This window comes from Pongo abelii, chromosome 7 (genome assembly GCF_028885655.2).
Source record: "Pongo abelii isolate AG06213 chromosome 7, NHGRI_mPonAbe1-v2.0_pri, whole genome shotgun sequence".
NCBI classification, from domain to species: domain Eukaryota; kingdom Metazoa; phylum Chordata; class Mammalia; order Primates; family Hominidae; genus Pongo; species Pongo abelii.
In genome coordinates this window covers 76,029,113-76,045,887 of record NC_071992.2, presented here as the reverse complement: position 1 = coordinate 76,045,887, position 16,775 = coordinate 76,029,113, and the positions used below count along the sequence as shown (strand labels likewise).

The 16,775-nt window shown below is 44.1% G+C and overlaps 1 protein-coding gene across 2 annotated transcripts in view; it reads right to left on the bottom strand.

Moving 5' to 3' along the window:
- Window positions 1-520, bottom strand: part of CLVS1 (clavesin 1) — a 437,253-nt gene extending 436,733 nt beyond the window's left edge. For both annotated transcript variants that reach the window (XM_054560859.2, XM_054560860.2), the window contains exon 1: window positions 199-520. The gene's annotated coding sequence lies outside the window, so the exon portion shown is untranslated. The remainder of the gene's footprint in view (window positions 1-198) is intronic.
- Between the last annotated feature and the right edge of the window lie 16,255 nt (window positions 521-16,775).

Below are 16,775 nucleotides of genomic sequence, written 5' to 3'. Positions count from 1 at the left end.
ATTTAGAGGCCAAATTTTCCTTGGATGGGATGTGTGTGCGTGTGCGTGTGTGTGTGTGTGTGAAGTGTGCTAAGCTTAGCCAGGCTCAATCAATAGAAATTGTGCTAACTGGGGTAGATAGCTGTTTATGAATCAAGAAAATACACGAGAGAAGAGGTGAAGCATAGAAAATGCCAGAGGTTAGCTAAGTTGACTTACACTGGAACAATGAGACGTGGGCTGTCCTCTTGACTGAAGGCCTTACCTCTTGGGTTCTTGGAGCAGAACTAGCAAAAACAAACTGCAGAAAAGCCTCTTCTGCAGCCAGAATTCTTAGCAGGCAGTCATGTGGGGGTAATTGTGCCTTTGTCTGGCTCCTACTCCCTCCTCACCCTCAGACCCTCTGATTTCTGCCTGAATGGAAAGAACTGTTGCTGCAGTTGGGTCTTCATGGAGTCTGTGGTGTGGGGGAGGAGAGAGAGCTCCACTAGCAGAGGCACCACCATTCTGATAAAGACCCTGGCGCTTTACCTTTCCCTGAGCGGAGCAAAGCAGGAAGGAAGCCGGTAGGGATTGCTTGTCTAGCTGATGTCAGGCACTGTGCTCTGTGATTTCTCCTTCAATATCTAACTTAACCCTTCAAGGTCCCAAGAGATGGGAAGTGTTAATCTGATTTTGCACAGATTAAGGAATCAAGGAGAATAATTTAAGGAATAATTTAACCTGAGGAAGGTTAAATAAGTTGCCAGAACTTCACAGCTGCAATGTGGTGGGCTTGAGATTTGTGTCCACATCAGCCCAAGGAAAGGAGGTGATTCACAGGTGTGGAGACAGCAGGGTGGCCTATGTGAAGTCTAATGTCCTGAATTATGAGTCAGGCACTCGCTGATATGCAGGTCTTAGAGACAGAGAGAAAGAAAGAGAGAGTAATCATGATGCTGTTTGCCTCAGACCACTAGAATATTTTGGTGTGAAGCCTGTCACTTTCCAATGATTTACAAGAAAACAGGGTCAAATAGACTTCTTTTGCTACAGACTCCATGTAGCTTTTCTGAGATATTATTGGAGACCGAGATGTTAAGATGTTTAATTCCATTCTAGAAATCAATGAGATAAAAATAGAGAAGCAAAACTGAATAACAAAAAAAGGGAAATTAACCAAATTTACTCAGTTTTTTGGGACCTACCCCAATTAGTATTTATAAATACCTTTGGTGTAAGAACTTGGCCACTGTTGGAGTCAAAAGCCTCTTGACTATGGCCACAGGAGGCAGAAACTACTGCCTCTTTACTCAGACCCTGGGCACATAGCCAAATGATACTTCCCAACCTCCCTTAGAGGAAGGTGTGACCATGGTCCAACGTCAGTCCTACACTGGTCAGTGTGAAATGAGCAGAGCTGATAAGTCTGCACCAATCCCAAATCTGCACCATACAGCCCTGTGTAGTCCTCCATGAGCTTTTCTCCCCCCAGCCAACCAGAATGAGACTCCTGGAACTGTGCTGGGAGCCACATGTTAAGCCTGGTGGAGCCACACATGTAAGGAGTCCAGGCCTCTGAACCACATCATGGAGGAGAGCTGCCCAGCCAGAATGACTGGCCTTGGAGAGTTACACGGGCAAGATACATGCTTTTAGTATGGAAAGCTGCTAGGATGTGAGGATTTTCCTATTGTAGTAGTTCACACTCCCTTGACCAATATACCAGAGGCTTGGTTCTGCTCACTTCATAGAGATCATGAGTCTAAAAACACAACAGCCAGAAGAACAAAACCACTCTCATCAGAAGGGAAGGCCTGTCTGCTTCTACATCTCCACAATATTTCTCTCTTGCAATTTGTGTCCCATCTACAGAAAGTATGGAAAGGGTTTGGGAAACATTCGCTTTATGTGATTTAGAAAGGATAGTTCAATTATGGCACCAAGAATATACCTCACTGAAGGGTAAAGTCATGAAGTAGAATATTCCTTTTCAGACTGATTGTGGGGAAGACCGAAGTAAATCAGCAAAAAGGGTGAATGATACGGTTTTTATGTAGTTTTATTGCGGTAAATTAAAAATAGGCTAAACAACCACTGCCTGCCAGAAATCTTGGAAGATCTGCTTTTGTGACTATAGAAGACTGATGTGTACCTGGCTTATTTGGGTGCAACGTGACATTTTAAAGTGCTTGAGGGTGTTTAAGACAGTTTTTCTCTTAAACACTTTAAATTCACCCTTCCTACAAATATGTTTAGTCTAGTAATATGCACTACCTGTAATTATCTGAGCAACAAGTGAATTTCATTTTAGCTTCTGTCAAATGCTACAAATTCCAACTGTGTGGCACTTCATTTAATGAGGTTTTCTGAGTCGGTATCATTTCTATTCCATGATGAGAGTAAACTACACGATTGGAAGGAAGTCTCAACCACAGTTAGATAATGAAAGGGTTGGTGTGAAACATATGTCTTCTCCAAGAACAAAAGAAACCCTGAAATAGAAGCAAGCAATGAGGTAATGATTTTGGACAAAAGGGATTTATACCAAGTCCTTTGGTGCATAGATATTCCAAGGCTCTATGAGGCCTTGATTGGTTTATTGAGTGTAAGTAGCTAGAAATGATCACTGGAGCATAATTTATCCTTATCGGTGTGCAGGGTGAGAAGCTCAGAGCTCTTCCCATGGGTGACTCATGCATTTATTTGCCCAGGTATAGGAAAGAGATGAGGCAGGCTGAATAACCTGTTTATCTGCATGTGGACCCAAAGAATAGTACAAAGTGCTTTCCTTTTTAACACACCGAGAAGACACCCAAAGGTGGCAGACTGGATTTCTAAAGCCAAAAGCCAGCATGAATGGGGCTGTGCACCAGTTATCTTTAAGACGCTGCCATTTGTGTGTGGCTGGCCCTTTAAATAACAGCTCCAGGCCAGAGAAACATCATCTGGCAGGATTAGTCAGTTTGTTTTAGCAACCGCTTCCCCTACCCTGGTCTCCCATTACTTGGTCTGCTTTCCCCAGATGCTGACCCTGTCACCCTCTAAGCCTGCAGCAGTTCCCTGCTTGGCTGTCATAAGGTCCTGGGGAACTCCCAGTACTGATCCCTGGCAGCCCACAGGATGCCACCTCTTGGGTTATGGGTGGAATCTGATACCCTCATCCAGCTTCTCTGGTCGCAACCCTACCTTGCCCCAGATTCCAGGCCTGCGTCAGAGGCTGCTGCAGGAGGAGATAGGGAGTTGACCCTGTTTGGTCGTGCCCAGGGCGGCGGCTTTCCCCAGGCAATTGCGGCAGCTAAAAATAGTCCTGAATCCAGGGGTTGCTCCATAAGGTTTCACGTAGGAGGCTGCACTCCCACTATTGCGGAAGCGCCTCCCACTATTAAGCAGCTGGCTTCAGAGAAATCTCCTTCAATTGGCTAGGACATTTTGGATGCAAGAGAGAGGAGACTGATTCAAACCAGCTTCAAGTAGAGAATTTATTGTCTGGGAAATGAAATATGGAAGTCCAAGAGAGCAGCAGGCCTTGGGCAGGACTGGAGCCAGAATAGCCTCAAATGCTATTGTCAGGGATCTTTCTCTCTTCATCTTAGGAATGGCGAGTCACCGACATGTAGGATGTCTGCTAGTGGCCAAGATTTGCATCCTAACACTTAGCAATTCCAGAGAAAGGAGCCAATATTTCCTGACAGCTCCAGGACAGAATGTTCAAAGAGAACCCTAACTGGCCCAGCCTGGGCCACATGCTTATCTCTAAACCAATCACTGCATCCAGAGAGAACTCTAATTGGCCCAGCTTGAGCCACATGTCCCATCTCTGAACCAATCTCTGTGACCAGGGGAGGAGCTCCCTGTAAGCCAGACCTGGGCCACGTGGTCTTCCCTGTTGCTAAAGCTAGGGGCCAGGATCCTCAGTCCAATAAATGAATTTTCCATGCAGAAAATGGGACTCAATAATAGCCCCCACTTTGCTATGCCCAATTGTCATTTTAGACCTTATCTTAGTTGACATGGATAACCACTCCCTCCTCCTTGAAACACTGCATCTACCTTGCAGCACACAGCACTGGTTTTCCTCTTATCTGGGCCTTTCGTTCCCAGCTTTCTTTCGTCTTCCTGACTCCAACCTCCTCATGCTGGAGGCCCCAGTGCTCAGCCTTTGACCTTTCTCTCTTCTAGCCTGTACCTGCACTCCAGTGGTAATCTCATTGCATCCTGCAACCTTAAATACCATCTACTTGCTGTGGGCACCCAAATTATACTGTCCTCTCATGCACTGCAGACTCCTCCCCTCCATCTCGTGACCTACAGGCGTCTGAAACGAACACATTCAGCCCTGAGCTCCTGGTCGACCCCACTCCTTACCATTAACCATAGCTCCTTTCCTGCAGTTACTCAGGCCAAGAATCTCAAAAACATACTTGTCTCCACTCTTTCTCTGACATGCCACATCCAGGTCATCAGTAAATCATGTCAATCCACCTTTACATCTAGAGTCCAGCCATTTCTTACCCCCTCCACCATCACCAACCTGGGCCAAGTCGTGTAATGCCTCATCTGTGTGATCACAGCCGCCTCCCAACCAGGCACCCATCAGTGCCCTGGTTCTCTTTTAGTGTTCTCTCGTGTCAACGGTCAGAATGAATCTGTCAGCATGGCCAGAGAATGACTTCCTCTTGTCAAAGCCCTGAAGTGGCCCTCAACTCACTCAGAGGGAAACTCTCACAGCAGCCTGCAGAGCTCCACGCCACCTGCTCTCGGCCACCCATCCCCATTATTTCTCTGGAGTGATCTCCTAGCCTGCCCCTCCCTCGGCTCAGGGCACACGGGCTTCCTGGCCAGCCCTCTTGCTCACCAGCACGATTGTACCTCAGGGCCTTTGCATGTGCCGTTCCCTCTGCCTGTAGTCCTCTTTTCCCAGATCTCGGCATGACTCCCTCCCTGGGTCTTTCAGATTTTCACTGAAATTTCCCTTTCAGTGAGGCCCCCTCTGATCTCCCTGTCTAACCCTGCAAACCCCATCCTCACTCTGCTCCCTGTCTAACCCTGCAAACCCCATCCTCACTCTGGGGATTCCTGTCACCCTTCATGGTTTTATTTTTTCCCATCCTAGTGGGTACTTTCTACTACACATACTCATTTTATTTTAAACATCATTTTACTTATTTAGTTAGTTAGGTTTTCAAAATGTTTTGGCTTATTTATTTTGGTCCTCTTCTATTTCCCCAGCACTGGGCACCACAGGGGGAGGTGGTGGTGGTGTGTGTTCAATGCTATAACCTCCACACCTAAGGATAGCTTGCAATGACTGATGTGTGAATTAAATGGAGTGGCTTTCTCAGTCCTCCAATCTGTCTCCCACGGGGTGCTGTGGCCTCAATCCCCCTTGCCCGTCCCAGCCTCTGAGCCCCCCTCACTGATGGTTCCCCAGGCAGGGACCAGGAGGCAACACAGGGTCACAGCCCAGGCCAAGGCCATGGCCGGATGGCACAGTCCAGCCAGCAAAGGTGAGGCCAGACTCCAGAGGGTGGACAGGAGGCCTGGGCAACAGGGAAAATGTGGGTGGGATATCACATTCCAGGGGTGGGGCAGGGCCCAGCAGTGGGGATGGCCTGGCAGCTGCAGTTGGGGGGCACTCCATGGCCACTGTCCTCTGTTGGGCCAGCAGGGCCAGATGCTGGGTCCAAGCAGGGCAAATGAGGGAACAGAAAACATGAGACTCACTGAGGTAAAAATGGATGGGAACCAAGAAAGACACCCAGTGAGCTCAGCCACAGAGGCAGGCAAACTGCTGCCCCTTCCAGACAGGGCTGGCGTGAGCTCTTTGCGGATGTGGGGCTCTCCCTGCAGGCCAGCGGCTCTCCATGCCTTTCATTTGGCAGGCTGTGCCTCTGTGGGCGGGACCCCAACAACTGGTTCTGACAAGCCCAGGAGGGCATCTTCCCCTGGCCTGACACACATCCCCAAGGGGCACCTGGTGCAGAATGCAGCCACAGTGCCTCCCCCAGCTTCAGCCAGGCTCCCAGCTTGGAGGGGACCCCATTTTCCCAACTCACCTACACCCGAAGCAATTTTTCTAGCTTTATAAAATTTAGAGGTGACTTAGCAACCCTCAAGTCCAATGTCCTCCTTTTATCTATCAGAAACCTGAGGCCCAGAGGGTTGAGTGAGTTGCCCAAAACTCCCAGCTGGCAACAGCCATGCAGGGTAGATGCTCAGCTTAGAGCTCTTTGCACAGCACCATGCTGTGGAGGTAGCTTCCATTTCAGAGTTGGCTCATCCCAGTCCAGGCCTGGGTGCTTTACCTGTGAATTAGAGCTCTCTAATGTTCTAGGAATCTGCAACGTGACAGGTGAGATAATGAAGCCATGCTGCAGAGGAGCCTGTTTACTTCACCCCTTGCTCTTGTCTCTGCTCCCCATTTCATGATGGGATCAGAGGAGGTCACTCCTCAGTCGGATGGAAATCTCTGCCCTCCCAAGCTGCTCACTCGCTCTAAGCTCATTATCTGACTGGCTCATACTTTCCCAGGGGTGGCAGGGAAGAGGAAAGGTAATTAAGTGTTTTGCTTAAATGGCCTTTTCAGTTGACAGAAATAGCTGCCCAGAGATATGGTGGCTCTCCTTCCCAATTCTCTCCCTGCCACTGCTGGGCTGCAGGCCACAGACAGGTGCCAAACGCGAGGAAGGAAACCAATGACGAAGCTAAGGCCAGATGGACGAGCGGCTGCTGCCCTCTCCCAGGTAATCTCAAAAGTTGATCATCTGTAGGCAGATAAAAGGGAAGAGTGAAATGTCCCTGAGGACCCTCTGTGTGCCCAGGTCAGCCCTCTCTATGCATGGAGACTGCCTGATACGTGTGCGCCTGGGCCCTGGGCTGCTGGCGGCCAAGGGACCAGAGACAAGAGCCAGGGCTTTCTTCCTGCTTTGTATGACCCTCTGTTGGCCCAGCACACTGTGTCCTAGTCAAATCATTGGTGATGTTTAATGTCCTTTTCCATCCCAGAGCACTCACTGCTGCTAGAGAATGCAGTGTTTGAAAGAAATGATACTCCCACATAGAGTCCTCTTAGACTGGGGGACAGGGTGGGAGATGCAAGTAAAGCACAAGGGTGCATCTCCCCCAGACAGAAAGAATGAAGAGATGAGTCAACAACCTCCTCAGACAAGCAGGCAAAATATGCATTTCCACATATCGAAGAATTTGGATGCAAATGGCATCATTACAAAAACATACAAGGAGGCAGGGAAAGGGAGGATGAACACAGCAAAAAAAATTAAATTAAAGACACGAATGGGAATTTTTGAGATTGGCAGCCACTGATGAGGCTGTAAGAGGGTGCTTAAATCAGACTCCAAAGAGTTAAGTCCAGTCTTAGCTAACAGCACCTGCTGTAAGTCCAGCGCACATTCAGCAGTATTGTGTTAAAGACAATAGCAGCCTTATTACAACAGAGAGCACCATATACATTATTGCCCACACAATGTCACCTGTCTGTGAATTCAGCAGAATTTTGTTCACAGAATAATACAGGATTGCCATTGTTGCAGCTTAGAACTATACATTCATTAATAGAAACACAGTTTCAGCGCCACTTCTATGCACACTAAGTCCTAAAAAATGACTCATTATGGCATGTGGCCCCAAAGCCAGTAATGGTGGTCATTATGAGAATGTGCATTAAAACCAAAGGATCTATAATTATTTTTACATTTTTCCTAGTATCATCAGTGATCCTTTAAATTGTACACCTTTCTTGGTGTAATCATGTGTCTTTGCAGCCTCTCTCTATGTGTCTTTGAGGCTTCTATCTAAAATTTCACTGCAAATTTAAAAATTGCAGAAGATAGTCCCAGTAGAAAGTTTTTTGACTACCGTTTTGTTTCCAATTGGACCTCAGATTGTGGTAAAGGTGACTTTCCTATCGTTTAATGATATACTAAATGTAGCCAAATCAAATTGATGAAGTTCTTCATAATTTATCATTGGAACAAACACCCTAAATGCATTATCTCTGTATATTGGTTGAGACGGTTTAAACTGGCCACCAAAACTGGAGAAAGGGAGATAAATTGATATATGCAAGAAAATTCAATGGAGAAAAAAATGATTTGGTCAGACTTGTGTTTATTGCTATAGAGATCCCTAATCTTGCCCATGTCCAGTTCTCCCCTCTTCTTGTGGGTGGGCCATGTGACAAGCTCCAGCCTGTGAAATGTCAGTGAGAGGGCCATGATTGTTCCTGGACTGTGTTATAGAAAAGTGGGTGCCACTGTAACCCCATCTCTTCCCTTCCTATAATGTCCTTGTGAAAATTCAGCAGGCTATACATTGCAGTTTACTTTCAGTGTATGCATTATGCTTAAATAAAATGTGCAAAAGTAAGAGGTGTCCCTGAATAAATTTTGTCCTCTAAGGAACCCTTCAGTCCTCAAAATTCTGGACCCTTCTGGTGGCTCCATTCACCAGGGTATTTAATTTTTTACGGGATGATTTAAAGAATCCCTACTCTCCAGGACAGAGGACCAAAGGAAGAAGGATATCAGAGCCTCAGTCAAAGATTCAGGTGCATAAGATTGATGGAGGGAGTGCCTTACAGAAAAAAACAGTGAGGGAGGGGAAGAGGGAAGGATGGTGGGGGAGGGGAGAGAGCAGGGCAAGGCTGTTGTCTCAGGTAGACTCTAGCCTTGTCCTGGTCCATGGTGGGAGGTTGGGGGAGCTCCATAGCACAAAAAGAACTGCAGAGTGGTCTTCTCCACCACTACCACCACCGCTTGATGCAAGAGGTCCTGCCTTCTATACCCCTATATCAGTCAGTCATTGCCTCTGGACCCTCCTAACCTGGAGAGATAGCTTGAATTTGCTGGGCAAAGCTGCTCCCATCAGCTGCGGGAAATTTGGGGGAGAAGGAAAGACTTGCTAGCTGTAAGCTACTGGCACACACAACATCTGGGGCATTCAGCCCAGGAAAGTGGATTCAAGTGGTACCTGCTGCAACCCACCCTTTGCCTGTTAATTTCCACTTTCTCCTCACACTGAGTTCACTCCATGCAGGCATGGCTTCTGCAGGATTCTGTGTCATGATTCTTAAGGAGCTTACAAGAGCACTATCAGTGAGATGAACTTCAGCTCCTCTGCTGCAGTTGGTCCAAGGCCATCACTGATAGTTACCATGCCCTGCTCTGCCACACATTCTAGATTCCCCTCACTCTTGGTCAGCACCTCTATAGTTCTAGGTGACTTTTGTGCAGGATCTGAGCCCTTGTTACCTTTCCTGAACAACTATGTTTACTGTACTTGTCCAACTGCAATTTAAACTGAGCCTAGGATCACCAAGAACCACCACAGAGGTGCATCAAAACACCAAACACGTGCCTCCCTTTTCCTGTGTGTAGCAGCAGTCCAACTGCCCCATGATGATCAGGATCAATTGTTCCTCTAATATAGTACATTTTTCTTTTTTTTTCTCATTAATGGATGATGATTTTTTTTATTTTATTATTATTACACTTTAAGTTTTAGGGTACATGTGCACAATGTGCAGGTTAGTTACATATGTATACATGTGCCATGCTGGTGTGCTGCACCCATTAACTCGTCATTTAGCATTAGGTATATCTCCTAATGCTATCCCTCCCTCCTCCCCCCACCCCACAACAGTCCCCAGAGTGTGATGTTCCCCTTCCTGTGTCCATGTGTTCTCATTGTTCAAGTCCCACCTATGAGTGAGAACATGCGGTGTTTGGTTTTTTGTTCTTGCGATAGTTTACCGAGAATGATGATTTCCAATTTCATCCATGTCCCTACAAAGGACATGAACTCATCCTTTTTTATGGCTGAATAGTATTTCATGGTGTATATGTGCCACATTTTCTTAATCCAATCTATCATTGTTGGACATTTGGGTTGGTTCCAAGTCTTTGCTATTGTGAATAGTGCCACAATAAACATACGTGTGCATGTGTCTTTATAGCAGCATGATTTATAGTCCTTTGGGTATATACCCAGTAATGGGATGGCTGGGTCAAATGGTATTTCTAGTTCTAGATCCCTGAGGAATCACCACACTGACTTCCACAATGGTTGAACTAGTTTACAGTCCCACCAACAGTGTAAAAGTGTTCCTATTTCTTCACATCCTCTCCAGCACCCGTTGTTTCCCGACTTTTTAATGATTACCATTCTAACCAGTGTGAGATGGTATCTCATTGTGGTTTTGATTTGCATTTCTCTGATGGCCAGTGATGGTGAGCATTTTTTCATGTGTTTTTTGGCTGCATAAATGTCTTCTTTTGAGAAGTGTTTTTTCATGTCCTTCACCCACTTTTTGATGGGGTTGTTTGCTTTTTTCTTGTAAATTTGTCAAAAACTGGAAGCATTCCCTTTGAAAACTGGCACAAGACAGGGAAGCCCTCTCTCACCACTCCTATTCAACATAGTGTTGGAAGTTCTGGCCAGGGCAATTAGGCAGGAGAAGGAAATAAAGGGTATTCAATTAGGAAAAGAGGAAGTCAAACTGTCCCTGTTTGCAGATGACATGATTGTATATCTAGAAAACCCCATTGTCTCAGCCCAAAATCTCCTTAAGCTGATAAGCAACTTCAGCAAAGTCTCAGGATACAAAATCAATGTACAAAAATCACAAGCATTCTTATACACCAATAACAGACAAACAGAGAGCCAAATCATAAGTGAACTCCCATTCACAATTGCTTCAAAGAGAATAAAATACCTAGGAATCCAACTTACAAGGGACGTGAGGGACCTCTTCAAGGAGAACTACAGACCACTGCTCAATGACATAAAAGATGATATAAAAAAATGGAAGAACATTCCATGCTCATGGGTAGGAGGAATCAATATCGTGAAAATGGCCATACTGCCCAAGGTAATATATAGATTCAGTGCCATCCCCATCAAGCTACCAATGACTTTCTTCACAGAATTGGAAAAAACTACTTTAAAGTTCATATAGAATCAAAAAAGAGCCTGCATCGCCAAGTCAATCTAAGCCAAAAGAACAAAGCTGGAGGCATCACAGTACCTGACTTCAAACTATACCACAAGGCTACAGTAACCAAAACAGCATGGTTCTGGTACCAAAACAGAGATATAGATCAGTGGAACAGAACAGAGCCCTCAGAAATAATGCCACATATCTACAAAACTATCTGATCTTTAACAAACCTGAGAAAAACAAGCAATGGGGAAAGGATTCCCTATTTAATAAACGGTGCTGGGAAAACTGGCTAGCCATATATAGAAAGCTGAAACTGGATCCCTTCCTTACACCTTATACAAAAATCAATTCAAGATGGATTAAAGACTTAAACGTTAGACCTAAAACCATAAAAACCCTAGAAGAAAACCTAGGCATTACCATTCAGGACATAGGCATGGGCAAGGACTTCATGTCTAAAACACCAAAAGCAATGGCAACAAAAGCCAAAATTGACAAATGGGATCTAATTAAACTAAAGAGCTTCTGCACAGTAAAAGAAACTACCATTAGAGTGAACAGGCAACCTACAAAATGGGAGAAAATTTTCACAACCTACTCATGTGACATAGGGCTGATATCCAGAATCTATAGTACATTTTTCTATGCCTGGTTGTCTATTAGCGTAAAAAGACCAAAGTGGCCAGAGGCACAGCCATGTCTTTACATTCCCTAGGACCCTGACTATGTTCTTTCATGGAAGCAGCCACCTCCAAGAACCAGGTTACCTAAAATTGTGTGGGTGGAATATACAAATTTCCTCAGTCAGTCATGATGATGGAAATGATGAACAAAGCCACTTCTACTTCCTGGAACCATGTTTTCTACCTCTAGGTATATTAGCTACAACAGCATTAGTTCTAAAAGTTTACTGCATTCTAAAGTAGTCCCTCACCCACTTGGAGTGCCGTACTCAAGAAGGTGACTCAACTGCTTCTTTAGGAGGCTTTTCCACTATTCTTTCAGGTTGGCAATTTCTAAATGATGTGGCATGGGGTAGAATAGGTAGATCCCATGGTTGTCTGCACACTGCCACACTTCCTTTGCCATAAAGTTTGTCTTCAGTCCAAAGAGATGTTATAGGTGATCCCTTGTCAGTGAAGCAGACACTCTTTGGGCTCTTGGATAGTGAGATGGTCAAGGTCTTGTGGGCAGGAAAGATAAAGCCATATCCAGAATATGTCTCAGTCTCAGTGAGTGAATCACTATTCTAACCAGGGTGAGAAGAGGCTTCTGGAATAAATTTACCGCATACATCTTGCTGATCAGCTTCAGGATCTTAGCTTTTTTGAGCTTACAAATCTGATGTTTAGCAGCAGCAGTAGTTTAATCAGCCCTGGTGAGAGGAAGTTCTTGCTGCTGGGCTCATGCATAGCCTCTGTTTCTGCCTTCATGATAGCTCCACTCTTGAGCCCATTGATCATGCCCTGGGGAAGCCAAGGACAGAGGCTGGCAGCCACTGGCCAATCCATCCCATCTGTTTGGTTGTTTGTACTTTTGCTGCAGTGGCTCTTGTTGTGCATTTACATGCAATCCAAAGATCACACTTTAGGACCACTCCCATAGGTCTGTCCACATACCTCTTCTCCAAAATTTTTTGTTCCTCTTTTTCTATGCCCCTTAAAAATGAGTTGAGTCACTTCCCCAGAACCCACGTATATTCTTACCTAATCCTCTTCTCTTTCTATACAAAGTTGATGGCCTCTGTACAAAGTTGATGGCCAGAGGCAGTACTGGTGTGAGACTCTACCGATTGAAGGATTTTGCACCCCAATGTCTTTCAAGACCACAAGAGGGGCTATAGTGCAGCAATAGTCCATTTTCAGCTCATGTCAATATGCTCAGCTATTGTGTGCCAAGGTTGTTTTTTCTCCTCCTTCAGCTGGTCTCATAAGAAGTCCCCTATGTGGCAATAGGTGTGAGTTGAGGGAAAGACATCAGTGCGAAGTGGTAGATCATGTGGAGGTCTGGGCCACCTGTTTATGTAGCTTATTTGTATCCTCTGGACCTGCTCAAGCCCAGTCCAGGATGTGCCACTTTCATTTTACAACAGATTGTTGCTGGGCCTGCCTGACCTCATATCTTGGTGGGGCTGATTATACCCAGTTCATGACTGGCATGTGGTCAATTGGTATTCTGTGTTTGGATGTTCTGTCTCTACAAGTGCCCAATAGCATGCCAAGAAATATTTTTCACGTGGCATACAGCACTCTGCCGCAGATAGTGTGACCCTGTCCAGAACCACAGGTTCTGTGCTGTAACTCCTTTGGGGGCTTTCCAGAGCTGTTACTCCACATCCCATTCTACCCAGATACCTCTAGGATCATGGAGTCTGCTGGATCATATAGTCTAAACAGCAGGAATACCTATAATATAAGGAATTTTCTTGCTTCAGGTCCAACTCCAAAGTAGCATCCTTCCATGTCACTTGATAAATGAATCAGAAATATTCTCAAGTACAGAATATACTGCCTTCAAAACCCAAAAAGAGCTAACAATTGTGCTTCTTTCTGAGTAGAAGTGGGTGCAAAGTATTCATTTATTCCTTACTTTCTTCCTTACTAAGAATAAGGTACTTGTTACTTACTTTAGAGGGCCTGCTGACATGCCCCAGACCCCTGGACCACCTATAACCTTCCCTAATGTAGCAGATCCCTGAATTTTTGGCAAGTTTACCTCCCACTCTCTGAAGAATTTATCTTACTAAGGCATCTAGAGTACCTATCATTAGTGGATCAATGTCCTGCAGAATGCCCAGTCAATCCAGGTCCTTTCAGGCTATCTTGTGACAGAGGGCAGGAGAATCAACATATACCTGGGACTAGTTCATTACTGTGTACTGTTGTCCATCCCAGTTAAATGCTAATTTCTTCTGTTCTTCCTACCTTATAGGAAAGAATGCATTTGCCAGATCAATAACTGCATCCCCCATACTTGAGGCTGTGATAATCTGCCCTAGTAAAGAGAGCACATCTGACAAAGCAGCTGTAATTGGAGCCATTACTTGGTTGTTTGTAATAGTTCATTGTCATTTGCTATGATCCATCTGGTTTTGTAAGAACCAGACTGATGATTAAGATAAAAGCCACTACCTCTGCGTCATGTGTCAGTTAGTGTAGCACTTAGCCTCTGCCATTCTTTCCAGGATACCACGCTGCTTTCGATTAACTACCCTGATATGGGAAGGCAGTTTCAGGAGGCTCCATTTGGCTTTTCCTATGACAATAGCTTTTACTTCAAGGTCAGGAAGAAATATGAGGATTCTGCCAAGATAAGTATGTTCTTACCTAGTATGTATTCAGGAATTTGGGAAGTGACCATCTGTTGGTCTGTGGACCTGGGAGACCCATCATCTCACGATGGCTCAGGGCCATGGCTCCATTGATTACTTGCCCCATAAAGCCCTCCTCTAACAGGGACATGATGATGGTGCTTTGGGTTAGGAGGAATCAACATCAACTCAGACCTATAACCAACAGCTTTTGAACAAGCTGGACATAACCTATTCCCAAGGGTTACCCGAGTAAACACCCATATGTGCCTTTAAAGGAGAACTGAGGAATCCCTACAGTATACATTTGTCTCAGTGTTGCAGAATCCTTCCTTACTGGGACTTGACCCTCAACTAATGGGCTCCGCGTCTGAGAACTGGCTCATGTTTGGAATTTAGGCAACAGATCATGAGTTTCCACTGGGACCTTTCCTTCTATTCTCTTCTTCATTCTTGTTCCCTTCCAATGCCATATTTATAAAGTAATAACCTATAATGGCTGCTATAGCTATAAGGATGAAAAAGATACAGTCCCTGACCTCCTGAAAATTTTTTCTGCCACCTTGTTATGATCTGAATGTTTCTATCTCCCCAGAACTCATATGATGAAATCCACCAATGTGATAGTATTGGGAGGTGGGCCTTGAGGAGATGATTACATCGGGAGGGCAGAGCCCTCATGAATGGAATTCGTGCTCTTTTAAAAGAAATTACTGAAAGCTAACTATCTACCTTCCACAAAATAACAGAGTGAAAATACACTGTCTATTAACCAAAGAGTGGGCCCTCACCAGATACCAAATCTGCCTTGTTCTTGACTCCAAAATTGTGAGAAACAAATTTCACATACATTGTTTATAAGCCACCTGGTTCCTGATCATTTGTTTTCACAGCCTGAATGGACTAAGAAGGTCTTCTCTTGATGACTTCCTCTTAACATCACAGGCTGAAATACAAGAATATGAAGATAGAGAATATTGTGGATTCTTAGGGGCTAACATATTTGAAAGCAAAATTGACAACAATAACAATGGTTAATAGTGAGGAATTACCACATATTCTAAATGCTTTACCCAAATTATTTTATTTAATCCTCATGACCTTATGAGAGAGTTCTCCTCATTTTGTGGATGAGAAAACTCATTCTTAGAGAAGTGGCCAAAGTTTGAATTGCCTCCTTAAGGTTATTTATGACCAAAAAAATTAGGAAGCAATCAATAGCAAGAAAGGGATTCAAGCTGGTTGGAGCTTTGACCAGAGGAGGTCCTAGTTAAGAAAACTCTTAATTTGCAGAGTATCCATCAAAAAATTTTTTTTCTCTTATAATTCAATGACAGGGAGTTCAAAACTCAAGAGATTAAGGTTCCGCAGCCCAGTCTGGATGACAGAGTCAGATCTTCTCTCAAAAAACAAAAAACAGGAAGTCCTATCCCGGCAAGAGAAAGAAATACAAGGTATCCAAATAGAAAAAGAAGTTAAATGATCTCTCTTCACTAATGATATGATTTTCTACCCAGAAAACCCTAAAGACTCTACCAAAATGCTCCTAGACCTGATAAATGACTTCAGTAAAGTGTCAAGATACAAAATCAATGCACAAAAGTGGGGAGCATTTCTAGTATATGTGCTGCCGAAGCGAACACAGAGTAGCATTTCTATACACTGATAACATTCAAGCAGAGAGCCAAATCAGGAATGCAATCCCACTTACAATAGCCATACACAAAAATAAAATATCCAGGAATACAGCTAACCAAGGAGGTAAAAGATCTCTACAAGGAGAACTACAAAACACTGCTGAAAGAAATCAGCGATGACATAAACAAATGGGAAAATATTCCATGCTCATGGATTGGAAGAATTAATGTCATTAAAATGGTCATACTGCTCAAAACAATGTATAGATTCAACATTATTCCTATCAAGATACTAACACCATTTTTCACAGTATTAGAAAAGAAACTATTCTAATATTCATTTGGAACCAAAAAAAAGCCTGAATAACCAAGGCAATCCTAAGCAACATAGCTGGAGACATTACATTGTCTGACTTGAAATTATACTATAAGGCTACAATAACCAAAACAGCATGGTACTGTTACAAAAACAGACATATAGACCAATGGAACAAAATAGATAACCCAGAAATAAAGTCACACACCTACACCAAATGATCTTTAACAAAGTTGACAATAATATGCAATAAGAAAAGGACTCTGTATTCAATAAATAGTGCTGAGATAGCTGGCTAGCCATATGCAAAAGAATGAAACTGAACCCCTACCTTTCACCATATACAAAAATTAACTCAAGATGGATTAAAGATTTAAATTTAAGACCTCAAATTACAAAAACCATGGAAAAAAAACTAGGAAATACCATTCTGGATGTCAGCTTTGGCAAAGAATTTATGACTAAGTCCTCAAGAGCAATTGCAACAACAAAAAATATTGACAAGTGGGACTTAATTAAACTAAACGGCTTTTGCACAGTGAAAGAAACTATCAACAGAGTAAGCAGATAACCCAGAGAATGGGAGAAAAT